At 37.6% G+C, this 26,093-nt stretch overlaps 2 long non-coding RNA genes across 2 annotated transcripts in view; one reads left to right on the top strand and one right to left on the bottom strand.

Annotated features, from left to right (window-relative positions):
• The window catches only part of LOC137757429 (uncharacterized), a 310,561-nt gene that overhangs the window by 184,306 nt on the left and 100,162 nt on the right, over positions 1-26,093 (bottom strand). The gene's annotated exons all lie outside the window — the stretch shown is intronic.
• Positions 7,582-20,630, top strand: LOC137757423 (uncharacterized). The gene is made up of 3 exons (XR_011072338.1): positions 7,582-7,657; positions 9,709-9,819; positions 18,033-20,630. It is a non-coding gene; the product is annotated as an uncharacterized lncRNA (long non-coding RNA).

Genomic DNA, 26,093 nt, shown 5'->3' with positions numbered 1-26,093 from the left:
TAGTTTGTCATCTAGTACACATTTAGTCTAAAATAAAGCAGAAGCCATGAATATTATTACTGTGGCCTGGGTTCTGGCCACATGAGACATATATGGCCTCAGACAGAGCACACTGAGTCAGTCAGCACTGTGGTCTAGAATAAGGAGGAATTAGCCCTAGATTGGAGCTCAGGTCCATGGAGTAGAGTCACATGGACCAAACAGCTAATGGAGTTGAGTCATCAGTGTCTAGGGGCTCAGCCAATTATTTCCCAACTGAGGAGCTTTTTAGAATACAGATTCACAGACCATTCCCTGGATCTCTTTCACCCATATTTCTCGGTATACTTATGCATCTGAATTTTTCAAAAGTTTCCCAGGTGACTGGATGATCAGGAAGTTTTGGGAAACAGAGGGCTAAACTAAAATTATTCTAAGTGGGCATAAAAAAGGGGAGAGGATTTCTCCATCTGCTCACAGACAGAAAAAGCCTCCTTAAACTACTTCCCCAGCATCCAGCGCTGCTAACCAGAAGTCTGATTACAATTTGACTCTTACTCCTTTCTTGGCCATCTGTTTGTGTGATTGATTGATTGGTTTTCTCTCTGGAAGCTTTAGACTTTGGAAACCAGAAACCTCATTAGGATGTAGCTATTTAAGGGCATTCTATCAATCTGAAGACCCAAAACCTTCGGCTCAAGGGAAATTCCTCTAGCTCCTTTTCATCACTTCCATTTCCTATGTTCTCTTTTACTGAAACTCCTATTCTATGGGTGTTTAACATCAAGGATTAAAATGCTTGTGTTTTAATTTTTAACTCATTTTTTCCTATCCCTTTCTCTTTCTTCTCCAAATTTTAGAATATTTTATTGTCCAGAACACTACTTCAGCCTTCAGCAATGTTCATCCTGTTTTTCAGCCCTTGCATTTGATTTTTTTCCCCTACTTTGCCAATGAGATTTTTAATTTCTAGAACCAATTTGTGTTTTCTAATTACTCATCTTCATAAGAGTCTTTTCCTCCCCCTCTCTCTCCCCTCCTCATCTTCCTCCTTCTTTGCTTTTCTTTTAATGGATAATAGTCACTTGACTTTCTCTAAAGATATTTTTTATGTGTTTCTTATTAAGTTTTCATCCATTTCTTGAATTATTTCTTTTATAACCTTAGATCTGTGGTTCTGTTACTTCATCTTGTTCCTTCTATTGTTTTTCATCAACTACCTGGTGATAGGTGGTTGTCCATTAATAGCTGGCATGGGTTACTTCTGCAGTGATACAGTTCCAATGTTCCAGCAGGCCTCAACTTTGATCGAAAAGACTGCTTTTAGTTTTTACATAAATTGTTAGGGTGGGTCAAGCAGACAACACCCCTTCAGGCTCCCTGGGCACGGGCAGGCAGGCAGGCTGGGTACCCATCTGCTCTACACCTTGCCAACTTAGGAAGATGTGTACATTGGCAGAGAAGCACTTCAGAGCTTGAAACTCCTGGCAGAGCAGTCTGTTCCCTTTTTTCCCTCTGTGCCCGTGTGCGTCTCATGTCACCACATGATCTGCTCTCCTTCTCACTCAGACTCCTAAAGGCTTTATTTTGATAATACTTTTCAGGCTTACCCTGACACTGAATTTCACTTGTGCCTGTCATTTAGTTTAGTGGGGGAAGTGAAAGGACTGACCGTTCTGCTGCTCAGATTTAGCTCCTGTTTAATTACTCAGAGGGCTATTCCTTCACCTCCCTCTCCTCTATATTAGGTCACTCTCAACTTGGAGGATCTCAGGATTGCATTCTCTCTAATTCACAAAAATTCTCAAAATTTTCTGCCTGCTGATGACATTCTTCCTCCTTTTCCAACATTGCTCTCAAATATATACATGTATTTTATATATATATACACATTCAGCCACATAAGAGATTCAGGACAAGAGGAAATTTAGATATGTTGTCAGTCTAATCTCCTACAATAACTTCTCTTAGATTTCTCCCATATTAAACTACTGATACATTTGACCCCAGGCACAAACACAAACATTAAACCACACCTTTCCTAAAATACATAAGAATCCAGTGAGTAAAAAAGCCACAAAACTCAAAGGCTAATGACATCTGTTTCTTCATGAAAGCATAAATAGAGGAATTATATTTTATATTTGACCATTCTTTTTTTTATTTTCTTTTTCAACGAAAGAAGTTCTATCTGACAAGTATCTTCTTTGGTAAAGAGGAGCATTGCTAGAGTTGATAAAGCACACCATTCGACTACATATAATAGTTTCTATCATTTTCAAAATATTTAGTCCCAGAGAAACGTAAAGTGAACCCATCATCATGGCCTATTGTGTCATATAAGGTTATAATAAGAACGATGCCTGCAAGATATTGTGAAAACCTACATTAATAATTCTCAATCTCTTGAATGGTTATCAACCATCTGAAGTTACTAGTTACACAAGGAAACTGTTTCTTGCCAAAACACAGAACCACTGGCAGAGGGTTACAACCTCCTATTAATCTGCATACATGCTTCCCTTAGAGACTGAATTTTGAAATCACATAATTTGATATTTGTAAATATCACTCAGGTACGTACTATCTCCCATCTGCCCATAGTGAAGAATCAGGAATCACTCATAAGTCACACACCAATTCTATGTGTTCACCACAACATTAATCATAAGTGTGTGTGTGTGTATATATATATACACACCATCCAGTTGTGATGTAAACTCAAAACTAAGGGCTTTAGAATCTCCTTATCCTATTTCCAATTCACATCTAGATGGTAAATAGGGCGCAAAAAGTGACCTGTAACAAGAACTTGTGTGTCACATATTCATGCATTCAATTTGGTCTTGAGTTGATGGAAGATGACATTCTACATGGACAAAAATATAAAGGGAGAAAAGCAAAGAGCTTTGATATTAAATGGTAAGTTGTCCAGACTGCCCAGAGCAGCAAACTATAAAATTAACCAATGGGCCAAAAGGCCATGAAGGTAAGTTTAAAGCATTTCTAAACACCAGGAGATGGAAATAGAGCTGTAATGGTAGTGCCAGAGGTTGTGATTATCTTTTCCCTGTGAACTGAGAGACATTCTCAAATCAGCCATGTCACACTAGGCTACCCCCAAAATTATAAATTAATAGCAAGCCACCACTAAGGTAGAAAAGAAAGAATCTGAAGAAAGCAAATGCTCATGCTAGCAGAAGATCCTACAGTATATATGCAATGGAAGAAAAACCTACCTTGGGTCCCAGAAAGCCTGGGATCTGACAGTATTAAAATGATACATAAGGGACTTCCCTGGTAGCACAGTGGTTAAGAATCCGTCTGCCGATGCAGGGGACACGGGTTCGAGCCCTGGTCTGGGAAGATCCCACATGCCACGAAGCAGCTAAGCCCATGCGCCGCAACTACTGAGCCCAAGTGCCACAACTACTGAAGCCCAGGCACCTAGAGCCCGTGCTCCGCAACAAGAGAAGCCAACGCAATGAGAAGTCCGCACACCACAACGAAGAGGAGCCCCTGTTCACCACAACTAGAGAAAGCCCGCGTGCAGCAACAAAGACCCAATGCAGCCAAAAATAAACAAATAAATAAAGTTAAAATGATACATAAATCATATGCAAAGACGACTTCATTTTGATGGCCTAAGTTGAAAATATTTCCAGTGAAGACTGTGTGTCATGTTATGTTGAGTTTGGAAAAAGAAATAATTATATTACGATCTTTTATTTGTGTATAGAAATGTATTGGACAGATAAATCTAAAAATGTATGAGGCGTTTCAGGCAGGAAAGTCTGGGGAACAAAGCACCTGTGCTGTATTAGCTTTCTAGAGCTGCCTTTCCTCTGTACCTGTGTCCAAATTTCCTCCTCTTATAAGTGCACCAGTCATATTGGATCAGGGACCACCCTAATGGCCTTAGTTTAACTTAATTACCTCTGTAAGACTCTATCTTTAAATACGGTCCCATTCTGCCCATTCTGAGGTACTGACAGTTAGGACTCCAACATATGTATTTTTGAGAGGACACAATTCAGCCCATAACACATGTTATCTATTTTTGTTAGGTTTTTCTGTAAAGAGAGCAGCAGTGAATGGATGAGGGCAGGGGGGCGGTGGCGGGGAGACTTACCACTGAATTCTAAATAAATAAGTTTACCAGAGCCCACACAACTGAATTAAATGTCAAGCAAGAGCCCACACTTGATGAAAGAAAAAATTCTACATATTCTTGACAAGAAAAGAAGCAGTGGCAACTTCAAGGAGACACACTGGTTCTTGCATGTGGGCCTTATTAATTCATATTAACAATAATAGTATACAAAGGTATAGATTCATCAACAAATTAGAGAAACATTAATAATTGCAAAGTAAACAGATAATCTAGGATTATTCAGGATGAGATCAAGGTTAATTATGTATGAAGCTCCTTTACTGGAAAATATGATAAAGTATTTGTGGTATTATTATGATTGGGATATCAAATCAATAATATTGTCTATACTATCTTTTTTCCAGTTTTCTGGTTTCTATATAGCAGTTGATTTTCATTATTAGGATCAGATTGTTGATTGAGGTGTTTGGCTTCTATTTTCAGTTTTTTTTTTTTCGAATATCATTAATAGCATATGAGTAGGAATATGAGTAACATGAAATTTCCTGGCATTTTGACCCTTACTGAAAAATCAGGCAGACCTGCCAAGATATGAGTGAGGACTAGCATATCACTTCATGCTAACTAACGTCTTCCATTTCAAATTTTTCACCATGAAACATCTATACATTTAAAATAAAAAACTACAGCAAATTCACTTCAGTAGGGTTTTTGACTTTAGCTTTACACTCTCCCCTCCAGACCTCATCAGCTGTCTGGAAATGCCACCAAGCAGTCTAGGTTTAAAGAAGTCAAAAGCATTGATGTTTCTTGGCAAACACACATTCCTCCTTTCTGAATCTCAATCACAGCTCTAAAACTCTATGGGGTGATGCTGGGACCTGCGTGGTTTACCTTGGGATGTGACCTGTTTTAGCTCTTGTGCTGGTGACTCACTGAACACGTCTCTTTTATTAACCCTGGTATGTACTGCTATCAATCAACACTGGGGCTGAAACAGCTTTCCCAAATGTCAGAAATAAACACAGTGTTTTCCTGTAAGCTCAGAGGGAAAAAAAAAGAGATGAGGGCATTGGACATATAAAACCATATGCTATATATATTTGGCTTAGAAAGCTAAAGTTTTTAAAATCTGTATTTTAAAAGTTGGGAACCTATTTAATTTTCCCTACTCAGATTCTAGGGGACATGATTTGGCTATCTTAGCTTTTTTCAGTTTTCTGATATCTATATGAGATTGATTCTCATTATTAGGACAAGATTGTTGGTTAAAGCATTTGTATTTTGTTGCTGTTTTTTGCTTGTGTGGTTTTTTTATTCATTTATTTGGAGGAGTTTCATTTTCCATTCATTGGTTTTTCCTGAACAGCCCTCTGTCTCTGCTTGCCATAGTTCATAACTATGGTTACTTTGAATCTTCTCTTCTCAAAAACAAAGCAAAACCTTTTAGCCAAATGAACTGTTTATCCTAAATATTGTTTCCAAACACCGTTTTGTTACAGAGCTCAAAACAAAAGTACCAGTAAACACTGTGTATGTCTGAAAAAAAAAAAGGATAGGCTATGGGGACTCAGCCTTTCCAACACAGAGGCAAAATATGAACACACTTGATAATGAAACCTTTCTTTTAATACAAATCATAGAAAAATCTTCACATATGTGCTCAGAGACATATAAAAATATTTATAAAGTATTGTTTGAAGTAGCAATAAATAAGGAAACTGTGTTAATGGAGGAGTAGTGAATAAACTATGAAATATCAAATCAATAGAACACTATGCGGCAGTTAAAGGAAAGAGGTGGACCTGTATGTGTGTAGCAGACATTTACCAGGTCTCTATATTTTGTTTTGCTTTAGGCCATTCGGCCTGCAGACCCATTTCTTTCTTTCTTTTTTTTAATTTTCTAGTCGTACTTTTGTTTGAGTTGAGAGGCATTTATTTATTTATTTATTTACTTTTAATGGCTGTGCCGCACAGTATGCAGGATCCTAGCTCCCCAACCAGGGATCGAACCCGCGCCCCCTGCATTGGAAGTGCAGAGTCCTAACCACTGGACTGCCAGGGAAGTCCCCCCATTTCTTATTTGAAGGGAATTCTCCTTTCACAAGCTAGGAACACTTGGTAGATTTAACATGTGACTTGCCCATCTCCTCTATGTACCCCTGGGTGGGCCCACAAAAATATTCTTTATGCCAAAGATTTTGGATATTTGGTGAAAGAGATACCAGCATCTAGAACATTTAGAAACAAGAATCAGAACGGTGCCTGATGCATAATAAGTGCTCAGTAAGTGTCATCTACTCCTATTATCCATCTACACAGAAATCTACAGCATTAACTGGGAATGTGAAACAAACTTTTGTATCAATGCTACTGCACTCTGGCTCTGAGCTAACACTAATTCCTGAGGACCCAGAATATCACTCTAGACTACTGGTCAGAGAGAGGGTATATGGATTCAGATTAAAATGGAATGTTGACAGCCTCAAAGTGGGTTTAGGAGGACCCTGAATTACAAACAAATACAAACTCAGGAGCTGAAGAATGGATATCCTTAATCATAGAGCCCCCCCATGATAGCTTCCTGATTCACAGAGTAAAGAATAAAGGACTAAGTAACAAATGAAATACTCTGGAACATGTATCCCTACCACAATATTCAACCAAAAGCCATACTGCAATTCTGAGGACTAGCCAATGTGGTAACACCAGTGAAGATTTGAAATGAATGGGTGGTGGCTTCTATTCTACTACCATTTAATTCTCCAGTTTGGTTGGTTGAAGAAAGATGGATGGATACTGGAGAGTCACAGTGGGTGAACATAATCCATCAAGTAAGGCTGTTCCCAGAAGCACTCCATTATCAAACAGAAGTAGACTTAAGGATGAGGCTTGAGCAGTTCTGAGAATCCAAGTAAACTGAAAAGGAGATTGCTTATACTTATTTCGGTCCAACTGCAAAGCCACTCTATTGCTGAGAGGATCTTGGAAGCACATGCCATCAGACTGTGACTGCCCTGGTCCATCTGGCAAAACCATTCCTCTCAAGAGATGGAGACATCACATATCCCTGGAATGGTACCACTGTGCACTGAGTTTATTTAAAGCCCCCTTCTTCCGGGTCTGGGATTACCATGACACTGTGATTCCCAATTTGTTTAACTTTAGGAAAAGAACAGACTGATAATATAACTTTTATTCCTGAAATCATTGTATTGTTCCCATGGTTTCTAACCATGATAAAGCTTCTCAAGAAGGTTTGTCTACAGAGAAGGACTGTGTTGATCATGCTCTCACATACACGCCCAGGCCACACAATAGTTATATTTTCCTTTGTTAATAAATCAATCATCATTCTGTGTCTACCTCAGTCATGCAAGTAGTTTGGTAAGCATGAGTCACATTCTCAGGGCCTGGTCACTCCTGGGAAATACAAGTCATTGGAACTTTAAAAGATGACCAAATTTAGCTGGCCTCTCTTTTAGATGACTGCATGCAGGAGCACATGTCCATTCAAAGCATTTTAAAAGTTTCCATTTCCTTCCTCTCCATTTAGCTGTTGGTAAGTACCTGCACTTCCATTTTTATTCCTCCATCCTTATTGCATGGTAATTCGATTTCCGGTTACTCTTCTACTCCAAGGTCTTCACTAAAGGTTCTAGAAGGGTTTTCTGGGAGCCCACGGTTTTATTGATATTGTTGTCGCTGTTGGAGATTATGGTCACATGATAAAACTAGGCCAGGCCCCAATTTTTCCTTCTCTATCCAACCGTGTCTAGAAACAATTAATACTTGATGTTCGTATAACTGAAAAACTGGCTTCTTTATAGGTCCGTGGGATTTTTTTTCCCCAGAGATGCATATGCTTATTGATGCCTCTCCAAGAACTCTCTGCATCTGCCTGTTGCCCAAACCTGTTGCCAAAGCCAGTACTCTTTATTTCCTGAGTCTTACTTAAACACATTAATCTGGATTAAAAAAAAAAAGCAGTTTTCTGCTGACCTGTCAAAAAATCAACTCCACAAATGATTAAACTTTTCTCAAGTCTTCTTCCAAACAAGTACTGGATTGCCCAGAGATTCATCTTGGCAAAAGAAACACTGCAAACCTAGGGCATGCTGGGTAAAAATCCCATCACTAATCCTCAAAGAGGTGACTGAGTTTGCTTGGTATTCACTTTTGGCCTTTGGCCAGATATGTAGAAACTTTTTCTTAGTGACAAAATAGAACTAAGGATATTCAGGAGAGAAAGGGAGAAATGGAGGGAAGAGAGGAGAAGGAAAGGATAATAGAAACATGTAAATAAGAAATGTGTTCCTTTGGGCTTATGCGTCAGAGTAGTGTGTTATACTCAAATCCCAAATATAGGTTGAAATTTTATATTGTATTATTTTTGTAACTGTCTTATTCAGAGTAAATTCCCAAAATGGACCTATTATTACATGTCACAATTTAACAATGGAAGAGCACAGAACTTTAAAAAATTGTTTTAAAAATAATTGATTCTCTAACTCATGAGTTAGCAACTGAATCATTATAGAATAAATGGCTCACCTAAAAAAATGTGTTAGAGTTTCATATAAAGTTAGTATTTTTGAACTATTTTAAAACTAAGTAGTTGCATCACCTAAAATTAAGTTTAGCATTTGGTAAAGTCACTTTCTTCAAAGCTCTAAGGATCTTATGTTAGAGCAGTTAGTAAACAATCACATTCCTTTTTTTTTGTGGTTTGATCTGCTTGGTTGATGCCCCATTTAAAGAATATGCTTCAATTAACTAATTGCTTTTATGTGGGACACCCTATAATATAGTGGATACAACTGTATTTGTACTTATATGCCTGAAGTAAAATTAATTAACATATAGGATGTTTTAGTTTTTCAGGCCTCCTCAACAGGAAAAATTTATCCTAAATCAATGAACTAGAAATTTAAAATAATACACATACACTTATATTAATATGAAAACAATAATGATAATGGCATTTACATCTTTAGAAGCCATCTAGCTCATTTTATAGATAAGGACACTGAGGTCAAGAGAATTATAAATTAGATGACATCTGGCTTCAAAATAGTAAAAATATTTTTGCCCTCTTCTTTTAAAAATCACTCTCAAAAAGCATAGGTAACAAAAAACAGAAACAATACTTTGACTTCAGTACGACTGAGGCTCTCTATAACCCTGAACCAAATAGTATATGAAAGCCGAGAGTGGATGGAGAAATGATAAATGGCTTAGCAGGCAGCAGGAAGATTAAGTCTACAACAGCATGATATAAATGAGAAGCAAGCCATCTCTATCCTAGAATCCTCGAAAGTCTTAGGAAATGGAGGTAGCAGTTGTTAAGGAAGCCAGTTGGAAAATTTCTACGAGGAGCAGTGAGAAGTTCAGGTCCCCACCTCCATAACCAGGCAACATAACTCTTCCACCTCCAACAAAAACTGAACAAGAGGGCCCTAGATTGGGACACCAAGCACAGAGCAGGGTGAGATGTGGTGCCTTGCTGAAAACTGGAGGATTACATTTTATCAGCATAATAAACAGTGAAACTCCCAAGCCCCTCTGCCTGCCCACATTCAGTATGCTAAAAGCCATCATTATACCCTCCAGGCAGGAAGCTGGAAGATCCTCTTTCTGAGAATTGTTCCAGAATAAAAATCAACAGAATCTCACATCCGGAGGGAAAATCCTGCTGACCATCTTGATGGTATCCACCAATCGGTAAGACCCAGCCAAATACACCAATTCCAATCAGTATTTTACTGCTTCTCTCATAAATATAAACATAGTCAAGACTGATTAGACATTTGAGATATGTGAAAGATAGAGATCAGATCTGCCTTGCTGGGCATTATGATAATCATATGAGTTTGTAAATTCACAGTGTCTGGCGTGTGAAGGTGCCTGCAATGCATCCATAAGATTCTCAAATAACACTGAATTCAAGTGTACATTTCTTCCCCTCCCAAAACAACCAAACATGCATATTCACGGTATACCTTTAAAGGTAAATGGAGCATTTTGTTGTGTTGCTATTGCTCTTGTTGTGATTTTTGTTTTTAAATAAAGTAGAAGGACTATGTCCTCAGCAGTTTCAAGAGGGATATTTGGAGCATGGATACTATAAAAATTGGAAAATTCCTTGTCTGAAATGCACATTCATGGATAGTCACACATCTAGCTACACAAAGAACAAGCATCTTTAGATGCACACTTTTCATATAGGTGTGCACATCAAAACCTCCATGTCTATGTGGAGGTTCTGGAAAGGGATCTTTCATACTACAATTAAAGAAATCGAAAGCACAGTGACAGTTTTTCTAGATAGGGTGTCTGATCACCAATGTAAATGGCAAAATACATAAGATTAATGTTAATCTGAAGCTCTTTCTCCTCTCTCTTACCAACCCCATCAGTTGGAACAGTCCCACACCTGTCACAGGATCTTTGCTGTGGATCCTTGTGTGACTCCTCATCATGCATCCCTCTTCCTTGAGTAATGGGCCTGGGTGGTACTTCTTACCAACTCTCAGACTAAGTGGTTCACATGGAACCAACTCCATCCTCCCATCCTCAAGCCTAGAGGTGGACACTTGATCCTTGAGGGACAATCAGAACATCATCCGCCTACTCCCAAACACAGTAATCAGTTAAGCAAAGAGAATATGTCCACATCAGAAAGTTCCAGGCCTTTGGTCATGGGCACAGGGTGAGAATTCTTTCCCTTCTGCAGCATGAAAGATGTAAGTCTGAGCTGCTACGGGACAGCTCAAAGAGAAAGCCTACCTGAGAGGGAAGCCAACTTCCAGAGGGAGGCGAAACCAAGATTAAAAGGGTGATTTGGTTCTGATTACATCAATACACTGGATCTAGCAGTACTCAAACAAGAAATACCCTGGACTTTTCATGTATATGGGCCAATAAATTCCCTCTCTAGCTTAAGCCAATTTGGATTGGGTTTCCTATTACTTGAACTAAAAAACTCTAATACAATCCTGAATTTGTATGTAAGTATATTCAAGATAAAACTTTATGGTATAATCTAGTCTCCTTCCTTAGATCGTAAAAGCTAAACTCCCCCACAGATGTCTCACATATAAATAGTCTTCCAGCACAAATATCTATCATATTAATAATAGAGCCTAAAAGTTATTTTTAATTTTCCAACATCTAGTATACTTAATAAGGAGTGCAAAATGCTCAATAAATGTTTATTGAATGATTTTAAAATGACAGGCTGAATAAATGAATGAATAATGTAGATCCCTGACCTTGTCTAACATTAATGCATGCAGTATAGATTCTCTATATAGATAATCATTAATCCTAATTTAATGATTTCCAAGAATCGTTGGAAGCTCCCAATCTCCTTCAGTGGTAAGAAAAATATTAAATTAGCTTTATCTAATGCAAACAGAATGTACCTACAAAATTCTTAGTGCTTGGTTAGAAATTTTAAAAAAACAAGTTAAACTGGCATGGTTCTTGTCAACTAGAAACTCATCACTATTATGGATAATGTATGAAGAGAACTCTAAAGGAAATATGAATCTACAACTGTATGTATATAGTTAAGACAATTACTTTTTAAAAAAATCCTCACATTATACTGATCCCTTTACAGTCCTGGGAATTTTCCTCTAAATATACACTAATCTGTTTGTACAATAATAATAATTAAAGTTATTTATTAAGCAATTACCTTGTGCCATACATTGTGAGAAATTCTTTATATACATTACTATTTCTTGAATTCCTCATACCAATTGTATTTAAGATAATTTATCTGAAAGTTTAAATACTGTAAGCATTCAAATAACTAATTTATTCTTAAAAAAAGGTTCTTCATGATTGTCCATCTTTAGTTACACTATGCAATAACAGAGGAGCATTTTGCTACAATGTTCTGTGCTAAGAGATGGTGTGACCTCCAAGGCTGCAAATGACAGGAAGGTGATGACAAAATGGACAAGGCAGTGAGGACTATAAAGGATGGTTAGAAAATGATTCTGATGAGGGTCTTTGATGTTGTGAAAATTTCATAAATCCCATGGAACAAAATGTATTCATTGGTAAACAGAAGTTACTCCAAATGCATAGGATGGGAGAGAACCTTGAAAATGAAGGAAGGCACAAGCAAGCAGAGGCCCCTGCCTGATCTTTTCCAAAGACCTATCATCCTCTCCTGTGGCTGCTATAGAAAAAGCAAATCCTGATGGTTAGTGATCTTACAAAACCTCTTTCTGCAGATTAGGAACAAATTTCATGTTTTTAAAATAAATTTTGTGCTTAAAATAATTACCAGACTTTTTTTAGCCATGTTTTTAAGGAAATGAGTATGGCTTATAAAGTCTGATTTTGCAGTAAAAATTTGGTGGGCAAAATATATTAGTTATATATAACAACATTTACATCATTAAATATTTATATTTTATGTGATACATATTTTCCTTTCACAGGTAAACAAATATTTTCATTCAAAACATCCACAGATACACAATGAATTCTTTAAGTAATTTGCATGGCATTCAAGTAATAAAAAAGATTCTGTAAGACATCTATGCATATTAAATTTGTTTATTTCTTATTATACTTGACATCTCATATTATATACCAAAACTGTCAGACTAAAATGCCTTTTGTAAATCATTGCACTCTTTTGGAGTTAAGATACCTAAAGTAAGAAATATTAATCTGGAATGGGTCAGGTCCTGACAGTCTAAATGATCTTTTACTGTAGGTATCAGTACCCACACGTTATTGATGGGGAAAGTGGGGCTCAGAGAAGTTAAGTAATTTTTCCAAGGTCAAAGTGAGCCAAGATTCAAATCCTTGTCTCTCTGATTCCAAAGCCCATGCTCTTAACCAATGTGATCCAAAGAGTAATGACCAAAGGAAATGCAGTATGATTGGTCTGGCATAGCCCATACAGAATACAGTGCATTACACTAGATACAGCAGTGTACAATAAAATATACCAGAATATAACTCCATGAGGTCAAGAATTTTTATTTGTTTTGTTCACTGTTGTAGCTCCAGAACCTATGACAGTTACTAACATAAGACATACTTAATAAATATTTGTAAAACAAATAGAAAAATGATTACTTCCCTTTACTTACTATTAACACAACCTGATGCTTAACTTTTTTAGCAATGAGAAGATAACAGTGTCTTGTATTTACATCTAAAACTCTTGTTTTTTCTCATAAGCAAATGGTAAGTCACAACTCTTCCATCATGTAATTGTGAAGTGTTTTTAAATTCTACAGGGGGAGAAAGACAATAAATCTGATAAATAAGTAAATAACATAGTATACTGAAAAATAAACAAGTGTTATATAAAAAGAAAAAAAATAGAGCAGGATCAGAGGCGCTGGGAGTTGGGGTGCAATCATTAGTATTTAATAGTGTGCCAGAGCAGACTTACCGAGAAGGTGACATTTAAGCAGGAGGTTACAGAAAGGCACGCAGGTATCTGGGGGAAGAGTGCTGCAGGCAAAGGGAAGAGCCAACTCAGACCCTAAGGTGGCACTGCGACTGGTGTGTCTGAGCAACAGCAAGTGGGCCATTGTGACTGGAGCAGAGTGAGCAAGGAGGAGTCTAGCAGAAGATGAAGTAAAAGTTATGGGAGGAAGGGCAAAGCATGCAGGCTCCTGCAGCCACTGCAAGGTTCTGACTTTTCCTCTAAGTGAGATGTAGCAGGATTTTCAGCAGAGGCTGCTATATTGAGCACAGACTGAAGGCACCAAAAGTAGAAGCAGAGAGACCAGGAGGAGTTTCCTGCAATAATCCAGGCTAGAGATAATAGTGTCTAGGTCTAGGGTGGTAACAGTAGAGGTGATGAGATGTGATGAGATTTTGGATTTATTTTGAAATTAGTGTCAACATGCTTTCTCAATATACTGGATATGGAGTGTGAGAGAAAGGGAGACAAAAATCAAGGTTTTTAGCCCAAAAAACTTTAAGGATAGAATGCCATTAAATGAGAGATGGGGAATGCTATAGATGGAGCAGACTTGGCAGGGGGAAATCATTCCTAGACAATTGTAAGAATCAGGCATTTGGGAAGGAGATCTAAACTGGACATGCAAATTTGGAAGTCATCAGTATACAGAAACCATGAAACCAGATGATCATCGGGCAATAAATGCAGAAAGAGAAGAAAATCAAGGAGTGAGCCCTACTTCTAGGGCTCATAAAGAAGAAGAGGCTGCAGAGAAGAGAAGTACAAGCAAACAGACTGAAAATGAGTAGACAATAAAGTAGTGGTAAAAACAAACTAGAATGGTATCTTGGAAGTCAAAGAAAGAATATATCAACCAGAAAGAAAGAGGTAATCAAAGCACCAAAGGGTGCTAACAAATCAACTAAGATGAGGATGAAGAGCAGTTTTAAAAGAATTATGGGGGCAAAACGCTGATTAGAGTGGCTTTAATAGAGAATGGGAAAAGAGAATTAGAGACATTGTCAAATAGACTCCTCTGAGGAGTTTTGCTGCAAAGAACTAGGGCAGAAGATCTAAAGAAGACTTTTTAAGGTAGAAGAAATAATAGTATGTTTATATTCTTGTGAATGTGACATAGTAGAAAGTGAAAAAAGAAAAGACATTGTAAGAAATCCCAGAATTCCTGGAATTATTTTCTTGAGTAAATGAAAGGGGTGGAATCCAGTGTATATGATGATGGTTTTATGTCTGGTTGTAACAGTTTATCTCTCTAGTAACATAAAGGAAGGCAAAGTATGTGGGTGCAGAGGAGATGATGGGTGATGTGGAAGTTTTCATGAGATTGCTTACATTTTTTTCAGTGAAAAAGAAGGAAGGTCATCAACTGAGAGTGAGAATGGGGAACGTGATAGTGTTTGCGGAGAGAGAGAAAAAGTCTAAACAGTCATGTGACAGACTTGGAGAGGGAAGAGATTAGGGACATACAAAATGATCAGTGGCAGCATTAAGGGCTCACTTCAGGTTAGTGGTCATGAATTAAGAGTGAGGCTAGTGGGACTTCCCTGGTGGCACAGTGGTTAAGGATCCGCCTGCCAATGCAGGGGACATGGGTTCAATCCCTGGTCCGGGAAGATCCCACATGCCGCAGAGCAACTAAACCTGTGCGCCACAACTACTGAGCCTGTGCTCTAGAGCCTGTGAGCCACTTCTACTGAGCCCTCATGCCACAACTACTAAAGCCCGCACGCCTACAGCCCATGCTCTGCAACAAGAGAAACCACTGCAATGAGAAGCACTCCCACAGCAACAAAGAGTAGCCCCCGCTCTTCGCAACTAGAGAAAGCCCGCGTGCGGCAACAAAGACCCAACGCAGCCAAAAATAATAAAATAAATAAATTTATTAAAAAAAAAAAAAAAAGAGTGAGGCAAGTCTGCAGGGTGGTGGGCTTTTCTTCAGTCCTGTTTATCCATGGATCCATGTAGAGACTTGGATTTACCCAGGGTTGTGGTTTTGTAAAGGACAAGGCAAGAGATGGGCAAGGGAGTGATTATAATGATCAACCATGAAATTAGGCTTGGTGAGGAGGAAATAGAAAACAGCAAGGGGGTAAGAGACAATCAAAGGTGGTCAGTAAAATCAATGGAGTCGAGGTATTGAACTTCATCATTTTAATTGGAGCCATTTTTTTTAGCCACTCAACTCTTTTTGAATCTTAATTCTATTATTAACTATATTGCATTTTTGTATTACATGAAAGTAATGCTAAACTTGGCACTAAATCACTCATTCATTCACCTATTCAAAAATTTTTTTACTGAGTACCAGATGCTCTGGGATATAAAGTTAAATAAGATTGGTCTTTGACCTCAAGAATTTCACAGCCTACAAAAGGAAACAGGCAGGAAAAATGAGGAATTACAGAACAATGTGGTAAATTCTATGAAAAACTACTATAGCAGTACAGAGTGGAGATCTCTAAATCAAACTGAAGGATGATAGAAGACTTCTGAGGTGGTGTTTTGAAGATCAAATAGACAATCAAACAGGAAATAGAAAAGGGCCTTCCATGACTCATCCAAACCATAAATCAAAACACTTATTGAAGTTGGGCCAACTAGAGTCTGTGGGACACCTCTAAAAATCACCTCCTAAATTATATAATTTCACTAAGTAGCCACAGCTGTTCTGCCAGACCTGACCATTTCACCCAGCTGTTTTCTACATCTTGTCCATGAAGCCACCTTGAGTAACTACTTCAAATATCTTGCTGGAATCAAAATGCTCTATACAGTTTCTCTGACCTCCCAATGCAGGGAACCTATCTAAGGGAGAGATTGGTTTGCCATTTGTTCTTAGAAAATTCATTCAGACCCTCACAATTTATCACTGACTTTTTCCCTAAGTGCTAACAAACCACTTGTTGAATATTCTGTTTTAGGATTTTGCCACTAACTTACATCAGATTCATCAACCTGTAACTTGACTGCTTACACAGGATGAAATCAGGGTGGGAATCAAAACCTAGTTTTGAAAATATTTTAAGGAGATGACAGTGTTTGAGAGTCACTTTCATGCTAAGGGAATTGAAACGCGAAAGTTCTGCCTAAGACAAAGGATGAGGATAGACAGGGTAAGATAAATGGAAGGAAAAGAGAGAACATTAGCCTGGAGAAATGGAGTGTTATTTAAGAAGTTTGTATTCAATCCATGAAGGGGAGTAATCCAGGTCAGCCTGGATAAAGTCCTTAGAAGTCAAAGACTATGTCTTGGTTCTGACATCTGGTAAAGGGCTTTCTTGGAGCTTGAGATAAAAGCCAGACTAACTGGGGAAAAACTTGGAAACCACTTTTAAATAAAACAAAGGAAATTCTTTTCGATGACATCACACCAACTCTGCCAAATCCCAGTTTGCCGATGCTTGTCACAATGTTTACAATTAAGAATTTGCATACATAAAAGTCCTTGGCTCCACTGCAGTTCAGCAAGGCTGCCAGGAATCTGGAATAACTCCTTCAAGGGGAAGGGAAAAAAATTTAATTGATGACCGACAAAGAATCACTGCTCAATCCAGATAAAAGATACTAGTGGGTTAAAGAAATTGCATTAAATGGGTCGGTGAAGGCCTATCTGATAGCCAAGCCACTAATTGCTTTTCTTCTTGCCTTAATTGTAAAAGTTAATCCCCAAGTTTTGTTTTGATTCCTTTAGTTGCCTACATTAATTTTTCAACCTTAAAATCAAAATACAGACTTAATACTGCTTTTATCAAGGTTAAAAACAGTGCCTGACAAGGATGAGGATGGCCAAGGGAGAGACTACTTTTGATTAAATCTTATTTAAAAAAAAAAAAAAAGTAATGCTTGAGCGAAGTATCAGAGAAGCAGAAAATCCAATATTCTCTGTTCAGTTTTTGCTGGGGAGGCAGGAAATGGAAGCTAGAAATCCTGAAATTGCCAAAATGAAAGCAGTCTGATTAAATTTCTCTCAACTTAACATTGAGAACAATGTATTATTATTCCAAGATTAGCCAGCCCTGAAAACAAGCATGTTTCCTTCAGGGAAGGCAGCTAAGGCAATCAGAACAATATGCCAATTGTTGTCTTTTCAAATATCGTTGAAATACTCCTCCCATTTCAACAGAAAAAAAAATTTTTTTAACCAGCATTATTTATGAAACATCAACCAAACAGTATGAATAATTATATGGGTGGGTACTCCATGGGTAGGTATTGTCTTCTCTATTGTTTTATATGCTCTGAACAGACAACCATGCTACAAAACCAAGAAATTTTGAAAACTGAGTCACATGAATAGTTTAAATTGAAATGAAATGAAATATATGCAAAATTAATCTGGCATATTTAATGATGAATCATTGTTATTGTGATTTTATGTTACTGGTGATTATGCATCATTGAAGATTGGTTTATATATTTATCGTAACCAGCATTTTAAACAATTTTTTTCTCTTTTTTTATTTCTCAGTGCCTGCTGCCGGTGTTGCTTGACAGTTTTCTTCACTCCATGGTAGATTTTAATTCTCATCACTTTATTCCCGTCATAGAAGTTAAAATAAATTTCTAGACTTGGTACCTCAAATTTAGGCCCGAGGCTCTAGACTGTGGACCTCTGCCCCACAGGGCCTTGCTCACTCCCACCACCACAGCAGGCCTTCAAATGCCATCAAATTACTCTCCATTCAGGACCCCTGAATTCCTGCTGGCTGAAGAGTGAAGAGAATGAAAATGTTGGCTGTAAGCCTGTGCACGAGCTGGTGATATGGCAAGCACATGCGGGAAGCGGTGTACAGTGCAGGGGTGGAAGAGCAGGTCAGTCTGCCTGCACGGACTGACAAAGGGGTGGGCGACAAAGGGAAGAGGCTGATGCCAGGGAGGGAACAGATGTGGAGTTTATAAGCCTACACCCCAATACCTTCTGAGAAAACACAAAGCTGTTTCCATTGGTTTTTTCCTATCTACCTTCTCCTGACGTTTAGCCTTAATATTGCCAGATGCCTTTAAAAATAAGGGACAGCTTATCTCCACATTATTTCACAGACATCTTTTCCATTTTATGCACTGCCTAGGACTTAGCGTAATGCCTCATATGCTATAGGAACTCAAAGAATAATTACTGAATACATTATTTTTAATCATTTTTGAAAGAAACTGCTCAGTATTGTATGTATATTGCTCACTAGAACCAGGTCATTGACTCACCTAACCAGTTCATAGCTTATTACTAAATTGTTGATCCAGAAACAGTCCAGGCATCCAGGGTATAGCAGGGAGAGAGTGCGCCTGAGTCTAGTTCTGGATTGTTCATCCAGTGTTCTAGGTATAAAACAGGTAGAAATCTATTCTCTGGCTCAAATCTACATTTTGTCTTAAATAATTGTGTGAATTTGATCCTAGAAGCAGCCAGCTGCTAGATCTTAGAGCATATAGTTATTACACTACCTAGGTTTTCTTGTCTTTAAGAAGAGGGGCCTATTCATTTCACTACATTTTATAAGCAGGTCTTGCCTGCAAAGCATTGTGCTCCACACTTCTACAGAGGAGAAACATGACAGTACGGTGCCCTCTCTTTTCTTCAGGAGCCGAGACCACCCAAAATAGGTAGGTCTCTATCCTCCTCTAAACATTCACAAGGAAGGGTATTTAGGAACATCTCTTAATAAACAATGTTAATAAAAGTAATTCTTCCTATTTCTTTTCCTTAAATCCCTTTTGGGATTTAACAAGGACACTGATAAAATGCCTTACATTCCCTAGAGTTAGGAAGCTTTTTATTTCTAATCTAAATCCTGTGTGCTATAGCTTAAATCCATTTCCTCTTATTCTGTTCTCATGGAAGACAGAGAAAAATCATTCATCCTCCTCTATATCCTCTATATAATAGTTCTTCATGTATTAAAGATTTCAGTCCTCATTTCTCCAGGTTACATAATGCCAATTCCTTTAATTTTATTCATATATCTTATTTTCCCAAGCTTTTAAATTAATTCCATTGCACTCCTCTTGGACTCTATGGATAATGAAATAGTCATGCAGTCCCTTTCAGATTCCAATTGGGTAATAAACATTCAAGGAGGGAAGTATTTTTAAATCTTAAATCAGAATCTCACATGACCTGGGGTTTAAAACATTTTTGGAGAGCAGGAGGAGGCTGGAAAGCACAAATAATATTGTGACAGAAAGCATGGGAAGAAGTAGGAAAGTACTGTTTGGGTATTGTTATTATTTTATAAAAGAGAAAATTAAAGCATGTATCACAGCAAATAAGGAAAAGATGCAAGATTAAAGTCACAATTAAAATAACCAGCTGCTGATTCCTGGTTTCCTACCAAATTGCTGTCAAATGACTATGATACCTGATCATAGTAATCTAGATTGAAGTTAAAAAAAAAAACAACAACACAGTACCACAGTTTAATTGGGCAGTGGGAATTCACTCTACACTGTGGTCATATCACTGTTCTAGAAAGTCTTCCAGTTTTCTCCTTTTCCCTTTCCAACCAAGTTCTGAAAAAGAATTCCTCTCCACTGATATATTCTACAGGGAGAAGTAAGTAAAACCTCTGAGATTGTTAACCTATTAGACTTCATCTGATATCTAGAATCAATTAGCATGTATATGAAATATTACTTGCCTGAATTCCTTAACTGATGAATAGATAAATAAAATATGGCATATCCATACAACGGAATATTATTCAGCCACAAAAAGGAACGAAGTACTGACACATGCTACACACCATAGATAAACCTTGAAAACATAACGTTATGCGAAAGAAGCTAGACACAAAAAGACACATATTGTATGAGTCCATTTGTATGAAATGTCCAAAATAGGCACATCCATAGAGAGAGAAGACAGATTAGTTCTTACCACAGGCTTTGAGGAAGAGGGTTGGGGAGTAACTGCTTGATGTAGACAGCATTTCCATCTGAGGTGATGAAAAAGTACTGGAACTCGATAGTGGCGATGGTATTGCAGGGCTCATAAAGCGATATCATGTTTGTGAAGTTTGCCTTATGAAATGTACTTAATACCCCTGAATTGTACACTTTAAAATGGTTAAAATGGTAAACTGTATGCTACGTGTATTTTACCACAATAAAGAAAACATCAATTTGTATTCTCAGGGAGTGTATGTATTAACACAAAATGAAGCAGAAATAGAGGTGGGACACAAGAGGACCCTTTTGCAAGTTGGTAATCAGTTTAATATTTATTGAGAGCCTACTGAGAGCAAAGTACTGGGCTGAGTGCAGAAACATAGCAGCGAATAGAGACAGATGTGGCCTCTGCCCTAGAACAGCAGTTTAGTGGAGCAGCCATTTTTCCATTTCTTCTCTCCCGCAAGAGATATGTTCATTCTTAGAGAAAAAATAAGAGAAAAAAAAAACACAAAAAGAAACAGACTCTACTGAGCCACCAAATATACCTCTATCTGTAAATAAACAACCAAAAATGAAGCAAATACCTGCTAAAACAAACAGCTGCTAAAAAGTTCATCTTGGGTCCTAAAATAAGGATTGGCAAATTTATAGTTAAATTTACTCTTAACCTTATTGGATGCCATGAAAAAGAAGGGATACTGTATAGTGTATCTGCACATGATTTCACAAATAGGGATCCTTTCCATCTTACATATAATTTATCATAAAGAATAAAAATTACAAGAGAGTTTGGATTACTCTTCAATAAACACTAACTCCTACCCTTCCTCACTCCTCCATGGGTTTGGTATATTCCCCTGCCCCGTGGATTCTGGGCTTGGCCACGTGACTGACTTTGGCCAGAGGAACCTTAGAGGATGATGGGTGTAGAGAGTTTCTGCTCTTTGCCACAAAAAAGTGCTCTGAGCAGAAACTGGTCCAAGGACAGTGAAAGGGACACAAAACTGATATAACTCCAAGTAGCAGCCTTAAGAAGAATTGCCCAACTGTTCTGGTCTAGATCACTCTGCAGTCAAATATACACCTTTGAGCATGAGAATAATTTCATGTTGTTGTTTAAGTCATGAAGTTTTGGAGTATTTATGCAGTATTATTGTGGTAATAGCTGATTAATACAACACATACATTGGAATCAGCTGACCCAGAATTCTCCCACAATATAGGATTTTTTAAAAATACTTAGGAAGTTAACCATCAATAATAAATTAGCTTTTTCTTTATATATTTCCTTATTCAGTTATAGATTTAGTATTAAAAATTGTCAACTGTGTAAAATGGAAATTTACACTAAGTAACCTATCTTTTATCTGTTAGTATAACTGGTAAGATATGCAAGGATATACTACCGAAATGTTAAGAAATATAGAAACTATATTTGCTTCATATATCCTGATATAATCAGGTTCCAATAAACATTTTGATGAAAGCAAATTAATCACTAATTGGACATTTTCTTTTGGCAAATTAGCACGATTAGATTTCACATTAAATGAAATGTATTTGTGCTTAAGTACTTCATCAAAGCAAGATCACTGGTGGCATGGCTAAAGGGATATAATTCAAGTAAGTCTCTTCACTATAGTCTCCCATTTCAGACATTTCCATTCTTAATTTTCATGTTTTCAGGCCCCAGGCAGAGCTTATAAAGCAATGTCACATATTTTTGTGAAATTTTCCTTATGAAATATTGAAGAAGTTTATAGGGAAAGCATCTGGCACATTCAGAAAACCTTATGATGTTTTTCTTTTAATCTGTGTCCCTCCATTGGTCCAGGTGGAAAACTGAAAATACTGTACAGTGACTATTAAGAAGATATTTATAAAAATATTGAGTCTCTTAAAGAAATGTAATTCAGTTTTAACTTTTCATAGGGTGTAAGTTTTTATTTTTCCTAATAAAGTGTTAGTTTATGAGATAAACATTGTTTACAAACTATGATGGAACATCTACTGAAGGTAATTTTCCTCTCATTGGACACTCCCTGCTATTCACAAAAGTTCACTGGAATAGGAAAAAATGCAAAATAATAAAGAAGAAAAAGAAGAAACAATGCTTATTAAGAAACACAAACCAAAAATGGAATTTAATCTTTATGATAATTAGAAAAAAATACTTTAGGATAGATGTAATAAAGGCAGGCAAAGAGACACAGTATTCTACTTGTCTGGGATAGCTGAGAGTTAAAAATGACTGTGAAAAGACCAAAACACCCCCCTAAATAGCCACAAGATGAAGTGGAACAGAAACTGCTATTCATTCAATAAACATGAACCATACAGTACGTACTTGATTAGAAGCTTAAATAAATCAAGGGAGTGGAGATTACAGGTTGTAGTAAGTCTGAGAAACTTAAATAATGACTAGAGTAGAAAAACACATCAAGGAATCATGAGTTCTGCCCTGAGGGAAAGAGTAGTCATGAAAAATTCCAGAGGCAGGTCTCCAAAGTAAATTCATTGCATGTCTCCTTTGACTAAATTAGAGCCATGGAAACCTTTTTTTTTTTTTTTAAATATTACTGCACTGTAAAGCAATAGGCCTTGTGATCAGAAAGAAAACTTAAAGAAAGCAAGAAAATAAAGTATTTGAGAAGGACTCAAATACTTTAAATACTTCAAAATGAAATCCACCTCCATAATCTTGATCAATTTTTGTTTTTCTTAAAAAGATAACATCCCTTAAGTAAAAAGGGAAAATACCAATGGCAGGTTGAACCTTGAAGAAGAAAAAAAGCATCCACTAGAGTCATATCTGCACATCCAAGGACAAACAATGAGACAAGGTTGAAGATGGTACTGGGCCCTGTGTCATCTTTATTTTGTGTGAACCTAACTGGGGCAATCCATCATTATGATCTTTAAAACAAACAAAATTAGAAGGCAGTACCTCTTTCCCATATATTACCCCAACTTCACACCCACACACACACCCAGAGTGAGACATGTCTAAAGGCAGATGATGTATCATTTCTGGAAAATGTTTAGAAACAACATACTTGAACTAAGGCTACAAGCTGGCTGCTATCCTAGCTCACACATCACTGCCCCCCACCCCTGACACACACACATAAAATCTTACTTTCCATTTAAGTTTTAATGGGACAATTTAAACAATGCCTACATAAGCATAATGGAGATCCCATCCACTCTCTGACAAACAGCAGATCAAGAGTCTTCATTTATGACCCTAACCCCAATCATCAGGCATCAAGGAGGCCTGTTCACAGAGACTGAGACCTATCCTCCTCTAGGCCTTCTACCTAGATTACCAGTGATAAAGGTGGGGGGGGGGGGGAGTGTCTTTGCACATTAAGTAACAAGTTCCCGCAGAATTCCAATTCCACTAAGGTTCAAGGCAGACCCTCTCCCATCAATAAATAGCAAATCCCAGACTGTGTCTAGTTCAGGGAGATGCATCCCTTAGGCTTTCTAACCCTATGATACAATGTCAAGTTGGAGTCCATACACTGGGTCAAAGACCCACTTCCTCATTTCCTGTTGCCTCTGTCAATAGGGATCAAGAGGGAGCTTCAAACACCCAATTGTTCCTGCCCAAAACACTCAGCTTTGCTACCACTTTCTGCCCTGAATCAATGAGAATGAATCTCACTATAGCCTTTAGCCTTGTATATGTCAATCTTTAGACCCAGGTGTCTAGGTCCACCCTTATCTCCTACCTTGTAATCCCCACAAGGTTCTGCTAGCTCCTCATCTATTCTCTTCTCCCAACCCTCCTGTAATCCTATGACTAGACTTTTGAACTCCATTACTGGCATGGTCCCAAACATCACCAGCCCCTTCTCTGATTCTCTTTATCTTCTTACTCTAAAGGAAACCTGGCATTGCCCTGAACACACTGCTTCCTGCACAGCCCTCTCAAGTGACGGCTGATTTTCTCTCATAGCCCTTATGTCCCTGAGCACAGGAATGAGGTGGATATCCTCTCTGTTGCTCATTCCTTTCTCAGTTCCACTACCTAAAAACCTCCAGCTGTATATTTCATGGCATCAGATTATATTATCTCCTACCCCTCAATATTGCTTTATCTACAGATCTTCCACCAGGTTATTCACTCTTGTGTCTCAAAGACTTTCACTTCTGGCTCATTGTCCTCCTCTCCAGACTACTCCTTTCTTAATATTTGGAAATTTCAACATACATGTAGATAATCTTTTCAAGTCCCTAGCTTCTCAGTTCCCTGAACCCCTCTCCTCTAGTGATACTGTTTTCCACGTTATTTTAGCCATCTGCTCCCACAGATTTTGTCATTATAACTTCGGCCTCTCCATAGCATTATTTCACATATTCTACTATTGGATAACCACCTCCTTTTATTCTTCTCACTCTATCTAGCATGCAAACTGCAACAATCCTTTGGCCCCACTAGGACTCCAGATTATTGGTCTTACCAACTTCCACTGTACCTCACCTTCTTGCTATTTCTCTCCCTTTTTTAACCAGCTTTACTCTCATAATCCTTAACTCTCTTGTCCTTCTCCTCCATCATTATAAATACTTGGAAAATTTCTAACCCTGGTTAAATCTAACCTTTCAACCACTACATGTATGCACCTCTGGATGTGGCTTTAAAAAACCACACAACTACCTTGATTGGTATCACTTTGAATTCATGATCACAAACCTCAAACAATCCCCTAATGCTCTCTTGCTATCATACTACACTTCTGTAGCCTGTTCATTTTCTACTCTTCTAGAAATTCATTTTACTTTTTCTCATTTCTCCTCAAACTTCCATCATCTCCTCCTGCATCCTCACTCTTGATTATGATTTTGCTTCCAACTTCACTATGAAAACTGAAGCAATTGGAGGACAACATTCACAAACTCCTACTACCACATCTACCCAATTGCCAGTCTTTCATATGTCACCTGTTACCACAGCAGCTTCCTGACTTTCACAGACGAAGCAGCTCCCATAGTACACCAGTTCTCGAGGGCTAGTCTGGGAATCAATCTTGGTGACCCAGTCTAAAACCTGCTCCTCAAGTCTTTCCAGATGCCATAATACAAACTTTCCAGCCATAAATTCCTTGTGCTTAAAATAACGAAAATACCTACGTTTATCTGCAGCTTCACTCTCACTGCTACATCAGTCAAAAGTCAACAAAATACAGTAGAAAAAAATCTAATATGGTTGATAGGTTTTTTTTTTTTTAAGGAAATAAAGGAACATACCCAACAAATAACAGATGAAGAAAAGATTTTTGAAATGGGAGATACTCCAGAAAACAGAAGAAAATTTTAGGCAAAACATCTTAAATAGGTAATTGGATCAAAAAGAAGAGATGCAAAAGAACAAAGGAGAGATGCTATTTCAAGTGAAGAAGCTATAAAAGGGAGCCAGAAAAGCTAAGGAGAAAACACCATTACAGAAGTAAAAAATAAATTGAAAGCAGCAAGACAATGAACTAATACTGGTGAAAATACAGTTGTAATGTGGAGGGAAGCTCAGGAAAATAACAGAGGAGTGAAGATAATAAACTTCTAAGGTAGTCAATACATAAAGCAGAGAATAGAATGTAAAAATTATTCACCAATATTTCTTTCCTAAAATAACACC

The sequence above is a fragment of the Eschrichtius robustus genome, chromosome 2 (genome assembly GCF_028021215.1).
Source record: "Eschrichtius robustus isolate mEscRob2 chromosome 2, mEscRob2.pri, whole genome shotgun sequence".
Lineage (NCBI taxonomy): Eukaryota > Metazoa > Chordata > Mammalia > Artiodactyla > Eschrichtiidae > Eschrichtius > Eschrichtius robustus.
This window is presented reverse-complemented; position numbering and strand designations above follow the sequence as displayed.